The sequence below is a fragment of the Puntigrus tetrazona genome, chromosome 7 (genome assembly GCF_018831695.1).
Source record: "Puntigrus tetrazona isolate hp1 chromosome 7, ASM1883169v1, whole genome shotgun sequence".
Lineage (NCBI taxonomy): Eukaryota > Metazoa > Chordata > Actinopteri > Cypriniformes > Cyprinidae > Puntigrus > Puntigrus tetrazona.
Genome location: NC_056705.1, coordinates 34,247,325 through 34,264,076, shown reverse-complemented (window position 1 = coordinate 34,264,076; position 16,752 = coordinate 34,247,325). Strand labels below are relative to the sequence as shown.

At 35.5% G+C, this 16,752-nt stretch overlaps 1 pseudogene; it reads left to right on the top strand.

Moving 5' to 3' along the window:
* Nucleotides 1-7,168: 7,168 nt before the first annotated feature.
* On the top strand, nt 7,169-10,169 carry LOC122347992 (annotated as a pseudogene).
* The last annotated feature ends 6,583 nt before the right edge of the window (nt 10,170-16,752 follow it).

Genomic DNA, 16,752 nt, shown 5'->3' with positions numbered 1-16,752 from the left:
GGAAGCTACAGCAACACCTTGTTGAGCTGCAGCTAATGAGAAACTGATTTCTAAGCCTCCTTTTGTGGTTTAGCTGCTAGCTGGGCAGTGACTTTGTAGCTGTTTGTTGTCATGGAGATGCAATTAGGATAAGTGTAGGAGACCATATTAGATCCCGTGGAACCTTCAGTCATTTGAGGGCTGCAGAGCACCAGACAGACACAGAAGGCTATCACCTCCTAGTCAGCAAGAACAAGATACTTGCTGATTTACTATTGTTCAGATCAGATTTTAATATATATATATATGTATGTGTGTGTGTGTGTGTGTGTGTTCATATATCGTACTATATTTTTAATGCACTTATTTTTGCAGGACACTAGTTAGTTTATGTAAGCAAGGATAGTAAAATAAACTGTGACATAACCAAAAATTATTCATACAGTGAACTAGCAGTAAAACTAAAACATTTTAGGACCAACCATTATTCAGACACTTTGACCTGACCAAGATTGGCTTAACAGTATTTTCTTTGATCGCTAATGTGACCTTTTTACACCACAAACTAAACAAAATGTGTACTTAAATGTAACAACTGACCGAAATTCATTATGTACCTTTATACCATTGTCAAGATGAATTTGTTCTGACACCGTTTAACTCTAAGTTCTTGTCAAATTTTATTACCAGTTTCTAAACTGCAGTGAAAAAATTGTCATAATGTGAGGTTTCACTGTATAGATGTACGTATGTGTTTGTAAGTATTAAATCGATCAAATTAAGGTCAATAACTTAAAGATGTAGTTCTTTGCTTTGTTACATTGAACATAAAAGAACAAAATGAGAATTTTCATTGTGAAGCTTTTTGTGTATTAAATTAATTGTGATGCGTATTGTAATTAATTTGATGCGCACAGACTGAAGTTGTGTAGTTCTCTTAATTGTGGTGATTTTTGGCTCGCATTTAACTAAAACACGCACCAATTCAACCTCAATTAATTAGAATATGGTGACATGCCGGTCAGCTAATAGACTCAAAACACCTGCAAAGGTTTCCCGAAGCTTCAAAATGGTCCCTCAGTTTGGTTTGCTGGGCCGCATAATCGTGGGGAAGACTGATCTGACAGTTGCCCAGAAGGCGATCACTGGCACCCTTCACAAAGAGGGTGAGCCACAGGCGTTCATTGCCAAACAAGCTGGCTGTTCACAGAGTGCTTTATCCAAGCATGTTTGCAGAAAGTTGAAGCGGAAGGAAAAGACGCACAGAGAACCGTAGCCAATTCAATGAAAAATCTATTCAAGGATTTGAGTGAAGTTTACAAAGGAATGGACTGAGGCTCTTGTTAAGCCACTCCTGAACCACAGACAATGTCACAGGCGTCTCGGGGCTAAGGAAAAGTGAAGTTGTGTGAAAAGAATAAAAATTGATTATATTGATGATTATAGTAATATTGATGTTTTACTGCCACTAGAGATAATTTCAACCTGAAACTGCACTGGACGGCCCATGTATAGTAGTTATGTTTTAGAGTTTGAGTCAAAAATGTAGTTTGAGTCTCTAAGCGGTCAAATAACACTTCATAACATAATGGCTGTGAGAGCTAATCAAAATTCAGGATTATATGAAGATTTAGCCGTGTGTAGTGACATCTGATAGCTTCATCTGTGCCAGCTGGACCTGCCCAAGCAGGATTCTAATTATACTGATTGTAATGATAGCAATTCAGAGCCTCTTTTACATTCTCATCATTACACGTCTCTTTCAAACACGGCCATTGCTAGACCACATTTAGGAGGCTTCAGCTGTGGCCTGTCTTTTATCTCCGCTCTCCTAAAAATCTGTGATTCCACGAATCTTATTTCTTATTACCGAATACAGTGGTTGCAGCAACCGTGCTTTTAGGGTGTTTCACAATAAATACTCCCCTTTCAAGCTGTTCATTAGCTTTGAGTATCTTGTTTTTCTGCGCTTTTTGATGGCAGAGGCAAAATATTTGCCTAAAAGCAGCAAATCTGCTCTTTTTTTTTTCCTGTACCATGTCACAACCACTTGAAATTTTAAATTGTAATTATATTAAAATATTTCACACCAATATATGTCTTAACTGCGACTACCTAGAACACATGAGCAAAACATAACCAACATTAAAAGTTAGTATTTTATATTGAAGATTTTTTAGTTTAGATCATTTAATTTTTTTTTGTTTTAGTTTGTTATATCTGAATTAAATCTGTATATGTTTGACCAATGCAAGTCATACGGAAACCTGGTGTGAAATGTGACAAAAAAACAAATTTATTCCATAAGTGAATGTGCCTAATAACAGGAAGGTTGTTGGCGTTAAAGCCAGAAAATCCATGTTTTTCAAAAGTGCCATTCATTCAATTCACAAAAATTGAGAATTCTGTAATCGTTTACTTAAACTCAAATTGTCCAGAAAATATTCTGCAGAACAAAAAAATATATATTGAAGAATGTTGATAACCGTTTCTGATCCCCATTGATTTTTTTCCATACTATGGAAGTCGGTGGAGATCAGCAACGTTCTACAAAAAAGGTTGTCTTTTATGTTCAACAACAACAACAAAAAAAGACATTCAAACAGCCCTTTTAACACTGAAACGATTTTAGGCTCTTAGCAACGACGTTTAATACTGTTTTAGCTTTTGCGTGACCTTCCATAACTCATAGAGAAATTTCACAAGGTTTTTATTCTTGCATCTCCCATCATTCAGCTATTCAGATTCAACAGCACTTTTCCATGACAGCAGAACGAACAAAACCTCGATAGCCTAGAAAACCTAGATGCATCTAACCACATGCAGCTGCGCTGCTACAAAAGATGTTTTAAGCTCTGGTATATTAAAGACCGTGGGTGGATTTAATTATCAATGCTGTCACGCCTCTGCAGTGAGCTTTGACCTTGGGTGTTTTTGTAAGGCCTGTGTTCATGTGATGTTCTCTGACCCGTCAGGCTGCGTGAGCGATGATCCGTTGCTGTGGTGACATATCGAGTCTCCCAAGTATCGTGCCACATTTCAGGATGAGATTTCCCAGTTTGTACGGCGTTCAATAAAACCTGTAAACCTCTACGCGTCTTATCTTTGCACACTCCGCTGCCGTTGACTTCAAGGCACAGATGGCGATATAAAAGAGAGGATAAAGCAGAAAGGCCGACGGATCCGATGGGCGTGAAGCAGCAATGTCTCATTGTCTAATTCGGATAAAGAAACATGGGTTTTAATATGAGAGAGAGCACACTAATAAATATGAAACCGCATCTGGCTGCATCCTAACAGAATGGATTTTTATGCATGAGGCGTCTTGCTAAAATTCATAAAGGCATTGAATTGTGATCCATCCTTAGAATTATCATAATGCATCACTCCATATGGCACAGTGGGGACAGAAAGTGAAAATCACCATCTAATTTCCTGTGTAAACATTCCAAGCTGTTTAGTGCCGCTAATCTGAGATCCCGATCCTCATTTCCCTCGCCTGGACGGAAATAAACAGAGTCGTCGATGACCAGGTCCACCTCTCATCTGCGCCGCTGCCCTCTTGGCCACTTTGTCTCCATCTTAGCTGTTTTTGTCTGCGTGTAACATTATGCACGTACAATTAGGTCTCACTGTCAACTAGCGCTTGAGAGGACAGAGCCATTACATAGTCTGTCGTCCTTCTGCCAGGAAAAGCGGGCAAATATTTACTGGATTGAAGGAGATCTGTTGTGTGTTGGGGGAAATGATGCAGTGACATGGAAGCACACAGAGGCAGATGCACTGCGTTTAGACTAATAAAAACAGTGGCGTTTAGAAAGCTGATTCAAGTTTAGAGGGTGAAAAGCGGCCTCAAATGTTAGAGCGTACTGAAAATAAACAGAAACATTCATTTAAAAAATAATCGATAAATCTTGAATTTACAAAAATACGTTTGTGGTTCTCAGTCAAGAGGGTGAGAGTGAAAAAAATATTTAAAATATGCAGAAATGGCTCAAAATTAAGATGCAAGATTATCCAAGCTTATTTCTTATTACGATTTATTTATTTTAGTCTTCAACAACCCCGATATACTACACGAGAGAATTGTATATGTGTAATTTTTAAAATCATCGAAATGAATGCATATCATATTTTGAAAAAAAAAAAATATTAGTTTGTTTATAATATTCACCAGTTGTTATTTTTGAGTATGTTTGTCATCATAAATGAGGGAAGCCTTGTAAATGTACCGGTGAACATGTAATAAAAAATCTAGACAATTCAGTTAACGTATTAAGGAATTATTTCATTCATAATTCACGTAATTATTTTAGAATATAAGCGCTGACCTTGGAGTCAGAAAGGCTGAGAATCACTGCGATGCAAAGTGAGTGACTGATTGGCGTTTTTGTTTTCACTGAAGCTCGAAATGCTCTTTGGATGATGCTCAAATCCTGCTGGAGAACGTGATCGTCAGGTCCAGCAGCAACTTGTTGTGTTCATGCAGCTCGAGTGCGCTGTTATTGAACCAGAATAAGGACAAACCAAACAGGGTTTTCGGTTCAGTTTCTCTCCAAATTGTTATTTTGATAAACTGTAATGTAAAAAGCATAATATTCAATGAATGTTTCAGATCTGTCCTCTTGTCTGAGCAGACTGGGAAGTGTTCTTGTCTGTTCTCATGCCAAATGAACAATGTATAATGTAAAAATGTATATATGTATTATATGCTAGTGTATATTTGACATTAATATCCAACTATTGTGGATCATTTCCTAGCTCCTACACCCAGCTCTAACTCAATGCATTTACTGCCACCTTGTGGTTAGTTTTAAAACTATATTTAAAAACAATAGATGCACCACGAGAAGGCATCTGATGTACTTTTTGAATCTGTTCTCAGTATTATTAATCCCAGTGTATGACTGGGCAAGGCCTAAAGAAGTGCAGTGACACATCTGTTCACACATCGTCAGTAAAAATGCTGCCGATCAAAATATATTAGATATTTAATATGCATCTACAGTGGACGGGAGCTAGCCAGTACGATGTAGAATCTGTCCACACACATTCAAAGCAGACAATAAAACGTGAATGAGCTTGTCATTTTATCGCATTGTGCTTGGTTAGGGCATGAAGTCTTTCTCCCTGATAATATTTTACATCTGTGTTTGTTCAGAGTCTCAAGCATGTAAACGTGCACACTAGCAAGTAATATTGTGGTATATAATAAAATTTTTTTTTAAGGTTTGATTTCTTTCTTATTCTGTATGTACACCAGTGATTCACACTCAGAGAAAAGCCATTCACTGCCCTGTTCAAAAACAAACCAACTGAAAGGAAGTCACGATGAGCTAATACTGACAGTTTGGAGGGAGGAAATAAATAACTGAAAGGAGTTACCAAACAGACCTACACTGTTTTAGTTCACTGTTTTTAGTGTCTGAATGATGGCGAGGGTCCTGTCCAGTCTGTAGATATTTCAGGCTGCTTTCCAGTTTCTAAGGGCCTGAAGGTTTTTCTCCAGTGTCGCGCAATGAATGTTGGTGTCCTTAAACTAAGTACAAAATAATAATAAATAAACAAATATTTAATATAAAATTAGTAATATATATATATATATATATATATATATATATATATATATATATATATATATATATATATATATATATATATAGATATATAGTATGTGCTCTTACTATTTTACCCATATATGGTACGAACAGAGGTATGCCAGCCACTTAAAATTCACTCACTTGTAACCATATTAGAATTAACCACTTAATTAACCGTATTAACCACTCACTTGTAACAGTATTAGAAGCGTTTTGGGGGCCAAGGAACTTAAACTTAAGACTAAACATATAAAAGTTTGAACGATGCACTATCTTTGACTAAAACCACCATCCCGCTTTTTTGCATAGTTCATCCTACTAGACCCACAATCTGAAATAATATTTAACATAGTATATCTGCCGTTTTGTAAATTTGAAGTGTGGCACCATCAAGTTTAAATCATTTAAATGAAATCTAAATGAATAAATGAATAAATAATCATCTAATTTTACAAAGTTAAAAAAATTGAAATGGAATAAATAAATAAATAAATAAACTTGGTTTCCACAGATAACCTCTGACAAAAAAAAAAAGATGTCCATGCTAGATTTGGCATATTATCTCATTGTTTTCTCCCGTGTTATTAATACAATTCACAGGCTCAGTGTGGACCTATATGGGCTTATTATTGAACCATTTCACAGATGAGACCAAATACGAGTTCTCCATAAACAGATATCAACAGAGCACACATGGCACTCCTCACTAGCTGATTAGATTAGATATGCAGATGAGGGAGAGTTGCTCGCTACCTAGCATGGAATGACAAACTCTGCAAAAGTCAGGGAAAGTTTTGTTGGTTTGGTGTCAAGAAAGAGACAGACGAGAGCAAACAGAGCAAACGAATGCCTCCTCTCAACACAAATTCAGTTTCTAAACACCCAGTGCTTGCTTTTGGCACAGGCCTGCTAAATCCAGAGCAACAACTAAGGGGGTCTTATTATTTAGACTGTTGGGAATATTTGGCCTCCACATATTTATCATTTATTTCCATGAAAATAAGTAAAACAGCCTATTTTATTCAAATAAATAATCTTTAACCACAGCACAGATATGTTTTTTAATTCAAGGTTTTAATGTTTTAGCATCGTTGGTTGTTCCGTAAAACTTTTCATAATATTGGATATTAAAACATCCGTACTGTCTTTTTTTTTTTTTTTTAAAGCTACTTAAAATTCTGCAAACAAAAAGGTATTTAGGACTTTTCAGCATTAAGGACTTTTGGGGTTGTGTAACGTGAGACCAACGTGCGTGTAACATGCGTGACGTTTGGCGGTCTCGTGATGATCGGCTCGATTCCGATTGGCTGCTGCTGGATCGGTCACTGGCCGCGTGCCGAGTGAACTCGGCGCTGATTGGCTGGTTCGGTTCGAGCGAACGGATTGGGTCATTTCTCGTGACTGGTGGTGAAATGGTGTGCCGGCTGGACGAGAACTGAACTGGACGGGTTAGGTGTGTCAAAAAGACAGCTTCAAGGTAAAAGATTGCAGGTGACACGGGTTTACGGTGTACTCCAGCAGAGAAGCGACAGAAAGCGCGTGACTATGGGGGGAAGAAACCGAGAGCTCGGTGAAAAGACAAGACCAGGATGAAGAAGGAGAATGCACGCACGCCGGAGGATAACGGCGTGAAATATTACACACGAGAAGAGGTTCAGGTCCACAACATGAGCAAAGACACGTGGCTCATCATCCACGACAAAGTGTACGATATCACAAGTTTCATGGAGGAGGTAAGAGGCTTGCGAGTTTCACTCATGTCCTCACATCACTCCCGACACAACTGTTTAACCACCCAGCACCGAATCCTCTTTCTGTTGTTTATATATCCTAAATACGAGCTGCTTTTATTAATTTGCAGTTTGAATGTGTCTATACTGAAACACGAGCTGCTGACAAGATCATTAAAGTTTGTATGGCCCGATTAGTGAGTTAGCATGCTAGTTTCACTGCAGGAAACAACACACCGGAGGATGAAACTAGATCAATCCCTACGATATTATTTTGTTTCAAGACATAGGGACACATGCTTTGAATCGGTGCGTGTTAGCCACGTGTTAGCTGCTCTGCTAGCCCGATCATGTCGAGCTGTCAATCAACAATAAAACAAGCGATCCCTGCTGCGTTTCACGTCGACGCGTGGCAAAACGCGTTTTGCCTTTCAAATCCTGACTCATAATATACATTTTTATAATATTACACGACCTACATTTCTTTGTTTTCATTTCTGTATGACGTAACTACGGTGTCGTGCGGCACGCGTGTGAACGTTAACCGAGTCGGGAACCGAATCTTTCGATTCCGATTCCCTGATTTTACTATATTTGGGGACGTTAATGTTTGTAGAAAAAAGAGGAACTTTTAGAGGTGCAAATATATACAGTTCAGGCAGCTGCTAACTATATTAAATAATAAACAAACTAAAAACTGCATCGTTTACTAAAGGACTGGGTTTTAATTTGTGACTCAAACTTTATTTTGATTAGCCGAAAGAGTATTTTAATATAATTCTGTTTGAACTGATTATAGATAAACCAAAGAATGAATTGAGTGCAGTAGTGGTTTACCAAAGTAAAAATCCATTGACTTTCTCTATAGGAGATATTGACTTGCAAAACCATATATATATATGCTGTTAAAGAGATATGAGGTTGTTAATGGATATATAAGCTTTTTCTGACGCTTTCTCAATGCTCATTAATAACTTTGTCATCCCAGACTTTGATCCGATATGGAAGCACGTCCATATTAAAGTATGACATCAGTAATGAATAGCCAGTCACATGCCTTGGAAGCGGTTAACTCTCACAAGACAATCAGTGCAGTTTAAAGACTGAAACAATATGAAGAATCAAACACATTATATAAAAGAAGATGAAAAGAGCTGTATGTTAAAGATGACAACTTGAAAACATCTTGCTATATCAGTGCAAGTGATTGTTGTGAAGTTTATACAGTTGATAACTGATAAGGTAAAAAATGTGTTTTTTCATATTGATTCTAAATCCTATTTATATTGCATATTATTTACATATTAGCTATATATTTTGCAGTTAACATGAAATATTTTTTTTTCCATATATGCAATCAATATTTCTGCATCACTTTTAATTTAATTGCCATATACAGTACTTCATTGGATTGTAGTTTTTTTCCTTCATTAATCAGTTAAGGACCCTATTTCTATATATTTTTGTGCAATATGTTAATCTCATCCAATTTGCTTCTTATCTATTTGCTTCGTGACTTGTAAGTTTTCAATGAAGTTGTATTACCATACCTATGGAAGAAATGATACATGATACACATTTTAGGAAGGAAAAGTGCGTGGGCACTGATGCGCTACAAGAACCGGTTTCCTGCATTAACGTGTTTTGTTCAGAAGGCTTACGCAGAAATGTTGAAGCGACTTCCCAGTGTCAAACGTTTCTCACCGTTGTGTAACACGAGTAAGGTTAGAGTTTGAATGTTGTGCAACGTGTCATCAGACGTGTGTTTCCAAACAATATAAACCCTGTCTTTAATTTCGACAGCATCCAGGAGGTGAAGAGGTTCTGCTGGAGCAAGCGGGCGCGCAGATGCGACAGAAAGCTTTGAGGATGTGGGTCATTCCACAGACGCCAGAGAGATGCTCCAGCAGTATTACATCGTGAGCTTCATATGGTAATATGACGAAAAGCATATGTCGTTTCTATTCTATATTCATAGCATATCATTGCTCTTTTGTTGATTCATCTAAACGATTAAATGTAAAACTTAATCATCCAGTGTAGGACTGCAACTAAAAATAATTTTAATAATCGATTGTGTAAACAAAATTATGGCTTTTATTAAAAAAGTTATTCTACATATTGTGCTGTGTTGTTCTCCAAAAGCGTGCAATATGATATGTAACATTTGTGTTGACATGCTCATGTTGATTTATAATATTACATAAGGATATAACCTTATAATGTAAGGTATGAGCTGAGAAAACATGCCTCACATATTAAAATCTTATGAGTATGTTGACGCTTTATATGAAGCTTTCTCACGTTTAAGATTACTCGGATCACATAGATTTCCTACAATAGTTCACTGTGCTTATTTCTATTAACAATACACCTCTAAAAACATGCTTTTATCTGCAGTAAAAGATGATAAACTGTTGATGTAGTATTCATCTGTGTCTATAAGTATGTGGAAAGCCATGAACTTTAATTAGACCTATTTTCTGTTTCAGGATGATCGAAGAAAGCCTCAAAAAAGGTAAAAAAACAAAAAAAGCAATAAACAAAAGTCTCCTGACCTTTGTGACTGATGCATGAACTTGATTTGCATGACGTAAAGGTTGTTGCAGCTTGTTAATGTTTGCTCGCTTTATCACATTTCTGTTCTAGGAAGTTTACATTACAACTTCCAAAGACACCAGGTAGGAGTTCAAACTATATTCTACTACAGTACTCACGTTTGGCCTGTTTTTATTTTTGTTAAAGTGTTTCTCTTTCGCTCAGGTCATGGACCACCTGGTTAATTCCCACATTGGCTGCCGTACTTGTGGGCGTCATGTACTGCGTTACTACGTGTTGGAGCACAAATCCTCCTGAACTCCCGTGAAACTTTGTCACCGATATATATTTTTCTCATCTGAGGCCTTGACTTGTTTCAGTGAGTGAGTCAGCAAGATCACTCTAAACTCCTGCTCATCCTCTCTTCTTTAGTTTCCTCTCAACTAGCTGTATGGAAAAGCTCCAAAGCTTTCTTCCATGCTTTCTGACATCAAGTTTAGACTTTTTTTTTTTTTTTTTTTTTTTTTTTTTTTTTTTAAATGTACTTGGAAATGACTTCAACTCTTTAAATTAATCTAGAGTGTAGTTGGAAAGATCAGGTCCTTCAGGTATGGTGATGGATTTTAATTCGCTGATCATTTTGACAAATCACAAGTCCACAGCCTTCACATAGCTGCTAATTTATGTTTGTCAGTGAATTGCTTTAGGTTTATTACCTAAGGACTTTGACCAAATGATTCAAGTGGAGCTGAAAGATAAGAAGAGAACAGCAAGTGTCATGCTACTGAAAAAGAAATCGCTATTTTAAATAACGACATGTTTCAAAGGAATAGTTTGCCCCAAAATCAAAATGCTCAGTTACTCATTATGTCATTCCAAACATCTATGACCTTTCTTCTGTGAGATAATAAATAAATAAATAAATAAATAAATAATATATATATAATATATATATATATATATATATATATATATATATATATATATATATATATATATATATATATATATATATATATATATATATATATTTTTTTTTTTTTTTTTTTTTTTTTTAAATAAGAATGTTGGTAATCATGACCAAATTTCGTCACCATTGGCTTTCAATGTATGGAGAAAAAAATATACATGGATATAAGGGTGAGTAAATCATGGCAGAATTAATTTTAGTTTTCGGGTGAACTATTCCTATAAAGAAAACTACATAAAACATTGTCATTGTTTTAAATGTGGTCATATCTCTTTTGCATGAATGTTGTCGCTCAACATCAGACAACGTGCAATTGCTGAAATGTAGCATAGAGTTACAGTCATACAGTGCTTTAATGTCATATGTACACTTTTTCTTACAATGAATATTTCTATAGTGTGGTACCGTGCACTGTATCTACAAACTTGAAATCGACTCCATTCTTCAGCCTTTTGTAATAATGCATTTGAGAGGCGTTTAAATGTTTTTTTTTTTTTTTTTTTGGAAACATGCTGATGAGAACATTTAGTTTTGGGAAGTGTTTGATACTTGAACTGTTGCCACAGCTTGCAGAGTACATGTTCATATATTCATTATGCATATGCTTCTCTAATGAATTGTTCTTAGCATTTTAAGCACTTGCATGTATTTTCTAGCTCTGCTGGCTTCTGGCTTAAAGGGCAGGTCATGAAAAAACATCATTATGCAAGTGTTGCCTCTAACTTCAAAAAAGCATAAGTAAACCAAAATGTCTACTTTTGTTTGCTTTTTGTGTTCTTTTTCCAAACAAAATTACATTTAAATCAGGTAGTTTTTAATGAAACACATTATTATGCCATTATTGTCATGTTTTTATTATTAATCCATAAGTATCATTGTTAATGGATGAGTTTCTCTTAGATTTATTTTTAGATTAATTTCTTGCCATGCGTTTGAGTGTCATGTTTAAAATCATTTGACATTCCTGCCCCAAGAAATGTGCAAAAATCCTGCCAGGCTGAGTAAATTAAATTTCAGCTTTGTCTAACAATTGATGTTCAGATGTTTGTGTGCATTTTATATGTATAGCTATATGGATGACATTGTTGTCAAGTTTTCTTTGGTTCACATTAACGCCATTTATATTTTAACTATAGGGGAATAAACTGAATTGAGAATAAGTGTGTTAGTCTCTAGATCCCTAGCTCTTTTAGTTCAACAACAGGAAACATCGCAGTTCAAGACTCTCTGTAATTGCTGGAAATAAATGTCATCTATTTAAAAATTATAATTTATCTGTCAGATTAGGATTATCAGCGTGGTAATCGTCATCGTGAATACGACTGACTTACTGAATTTGTGTTTGTTAAAGGTTTCAATAAATGTTTCAAAAATTCAGATGTATTTGTGCAGTGATTACTCCGTTATATGCCTTATTTTAGACTTGGACAAACTTAGGAAGATGCATTTAAGCTTAAAATGGTAAAGTGTTAGTGCAAAAAGCATTTATGGATGCTTTAAAAGTACAGACAATATTTGTCAATGCATTTTGGACTGTTCATTTTTGTCTATGGATATTAAATTTTACTTTATTTTAGTGCTGTAAAATGATTAATCCTCAATAAATACATGCAAAATAAAGATTTTGTTGATGTGTATATTTATTATATATATATATATATATATATATATATATATATATATATATATATATATATATATATATAATTTTTTTATTTATATTTATTTGTGATATAAATAATTTGAATATAAATATAGATATGCAAATAATTTCAAAATATGTGTACTGTATGTGTGTGTATTGATATATACAATATACACAGAACACGTATAGTTCAAACAAAAACGTATTTTGTATGAGATTAATTGTTTGACCACTTATGACTTATGGTACAATCTGATTAAAATAATTTAGGTTTATTTATTTACAAGACTGTTGGAGTAAGGTGTATGCAAAAATAATTACATATTTAATCATATAGGGAGGTATAAACACAAACTTTATTTATAGAAATTCATCTTTTCCTATACGTTTTAACAGATTTTTACATTTTATGATTTTAAATTTAACCTTAATAAACCTCAATCAACTTAATTAACCTTTATAAAAATGCTTTTTAAAGTGTCCATTGTCTTTGGGTACAGATGAAATCGGATCTTTTGAAACGATTCACGAGAGCGATTCATTCGGGAGTCGGATATGATGCGTCACTATGCTGTGAATGTCGGGATAGTAATGGCGCCCTACTGTACACATTGTTGACGTTTGCCGCTATGCTATTTCATCGAGTATTTTTATTATATCGCATGTTACTTAGGTTTTATCGCACCGTGTAGAACTGATTAGAGGAACTTTATGTATGATTGGCTTCTGAGGATATCGTTTGAAAGGTAAACCTGTTAATTTTTTTCTCTTATGAGTGAATAGTGCTACAGTACTGTTTTACATTACACAACATATCAAAATGTTCATCGTAAAATCTCTGAGCCGTTTAACCATCAGCTATATTCTTCTTCCATCTTCCATCAGCTATTTTTTATTCAAACGCGAGCTAGATATACAACAGTTTTTATATAAATGCAGCGGTCATTTTCTGATCCCTTTGCTATATTATAAGTTCAGTTAATGTTTTAACCATGTAACAATACATTTAGGAAAAACGAAATACTATAGTTAAAAGTGTATTTAATATTTTAAGACCAAAACTGGACGTATACATATCTATGGCTAATACCTTCATGACTAATGCTAGGCTAGTTGTAGTATTGTGTTTTTATATATATATATATATATATATATATATATATATATATATATATATATATATATATATATGTATGTATATATATATAATATGCACAATGACATATTAACTATAATTTTTATTAGTGGCAAAACGTGCTCTCTTAAATTGTTTAGGGCATTTTAGACTAATTTTAAAATTAAATATATGTTAACACACTTATTTTAAATCACATGTAATCATAATAATGCCATGTTTTATCAGAATGTGTTGGACTTGGATCGTGAAGACCGCTAAATGAGTAACTTTTGGCTACTTCTTTTAGACACTTTACCGTGAATCCACCAGCGGAGTACTGTGGTAAAGACCTCAGCAGAGATGAACGAGGATTGCTCCTGCATCGACTGGAAGGAAGTGACCCCCAGTGTTCAAGTCGGGGGCTGATCGTCAAGAAGAAGAGTGCTTCATCAGAGCAGCACGTGTTCAGAGCGCTCGCATCACGCACGCTACTCCTGGGCCTCGATCTGCTGGGCCGCACAGAAACGTGAAGGAGCCTGAGGGGAAGGAAGACTGACCTGATCAGCCCAAGAAATCTGGGCGCCGCCATCATACAAGGACTGGGAAGGAGGGAAAAGTGATTCTGGGTCTGATGATGAGAAAATCAGAGGACGGCGATATCAGAATCGAGAAAAAAGAAAGGTGGGTGGATTCTTCCAAAAAACAATTATTTGCATAGACCGTTTGGTGTGAAAAATGTAGAACAACAGATACACAAATGCTCTGGGTGTCACTTTGTAATTGTGTTGATGTCATGTCCAAGTAACATGTCTCCATTCTCTGTACAACAACACAGTTCATCTATTAAAAGACTAATTGGGCTAGTGGACTAAGGCTTTATTAAAAAAAGAGTAAAGCTTAAAACACAGAAAAGTAAAATTCACATATTTTAATGATTGATGCCATTATATATAAAGTGTTATATTTGTAACTTGATGTATTTATAAATAATGTTTATGTATAGTATTTATTCCTTTTATAATTTTTATTTTATTATCAGATCATTCATAAAGCCTCCTATCTTAAATATCAGGACAGCATACACTACCAAAACAAGGCTTTAGCAGTAATATTTTTTAAAATAATTCTCTTCTGCTCACAAACTACAAAATACGGTAAATGTAGTTTACATTCTGTTAAATATATATTTAAAATGGTACATATTTTATTGCTGTGGTCAAAGCTGAATAAATGCCCAGTACAGTCATGAGTTTGTTACATGTGACAGAAAATACTGCCGTGTCACTGGATCAAACTGGCCGTCAAACCCCAGGAGGAGTTAGTGAGAGTTTGGCTTAGAAACACCAGCAGAGAGAAGGACAGGCGAGAACATGGGGTTTATGCTTCTTCCAAAGAAGGCAAGGCAGAGACAAAGACAGATCAGAGACAGGGACAAGACCATGGCCGCTACCGGGACAGAGACCGAGAAGAAAAAGACCGAGGGTAAGTCAGGTGTTTCGGCCTGAGAGATCTCGCCTCGCTGTCTCGGGTTTTCATCTTGGTTTCATGTCTTCCTTCAGATGGCGGGAAACTTGGCACGGCCGTAGCTCCGGCGCTTGAAGGTGAAAGGCAGTGTAGCAGGGAGTGAAGCGCTCACAGAGCCGGCTGAGTCCGGCCCGCGCGGAGCGCGGTACTTTCGCGAGATGAACTGATCACACTGTCTGTAAACCCAAGGTCAGTCAAGCTCTCCATTGTGCTCGACACACTGCCTGATCCAGATGTAGTAATGGAATGCTCAATATCATTTCCTGCACTGTTTGTTGAGATATGCCAAAATGGAACATTTCCTTTTTTACTATTTAATCCATCCATCCCACCATCCTATAGCAACAAGAGAAAAGTATAGTTGAATCCTCCAAACTTTGTTTTTACTAATTACATTAAGGCTGAATGATTAATCCCAGTTAAACGAAGTGCGTTATTGCTCAGTGTGATTATCGCACCTCAGAAACTTTTGCTTTAAAATTAATAAATATAAGCTCTTCTGTTTTTATATACAAGCATCTGCCTTTTGTAAGATATAAACGCACAAACACTGTATTTAATTAAGAAAAATCCAAAAATTTCTCTAAATTCTGCAGCCTAAAATCCCTGCCTAATAAACCTGAAATCTGAAACAAATGTCCCTGTTTTGTGTGAAATGATGAAGCTCAAGTGTGTTTCGTATGTCCCACAGATTTAGCCACTCCGTCACGCGCTCAGCTGGGATGAGGATGACAGCGGATCATACAGCGCGTCACTCTCGTGATGGGAGGAAAGCCCGTCTCCTGCCTTCTCCACCGGGAAACGGCATCCCGAGCGCAGCCTCGGTGCAGCGACAGTGAAGGAGAGACAGGTCGCAGATCACTTGTCGGTGATTAATGTTGAAGGGTATTTGTGCTGACGGGGTTTGTGTGATGTCAGAAGGAATATTAATGGGCGTTGCATTGTCACTTTTGTTTTCAGGTCGTAAACCTCAATATCCAGCAGATACTCCTCTACTGCTTATCATACAAATTGCAACAGAGTGGGCCAATGACCCAGGAAGCTTTGGATCCTCCGCGTCTGTCCCGTGGAAAGGTAAAGATGACACTTAACAAAAATTTTTGTGTGAATTTTGAACTGTTTTGTCTACTGTTTTTAGTAAAAATATTGACTAATATAAAATTCTAAACTAGAATTTACTTCCCAAATTCTACATTTATTGGTTTTTTTTTTCCTTTATCTATTTATTTCCTTTTTGAAATTTCTAATATTATAACCTGATATGTTTTTGCTTCAGAATATTTAAATAATTTTTTTAAAAATAGTATTTCTAATACACAACAATAAATAGATATGTATTAGTAATGATTAACAAACAGGCCTAATTTCACACTACATGTGTGCATTAATATGCTACTTTTCAAATGTTTGGGCGATAAGATTTTTTTTTAAGAAAAAAGTCTTATCAACTAAACTGAAAAATGATCCTTACAGCTACATGTGTAGTGTATTACTGTTTAATATATTCTGTTATTATGTTAGTATTAAGAAAACTGTATTTTTAAAAAATTATTTAAATATTCTGAACCTGCTCGAAAAATAAGATAAAAATGAAAAAAACCAACTAAACTTCTGAAATAACAACTAGAGTACATATTAATCAATATTTT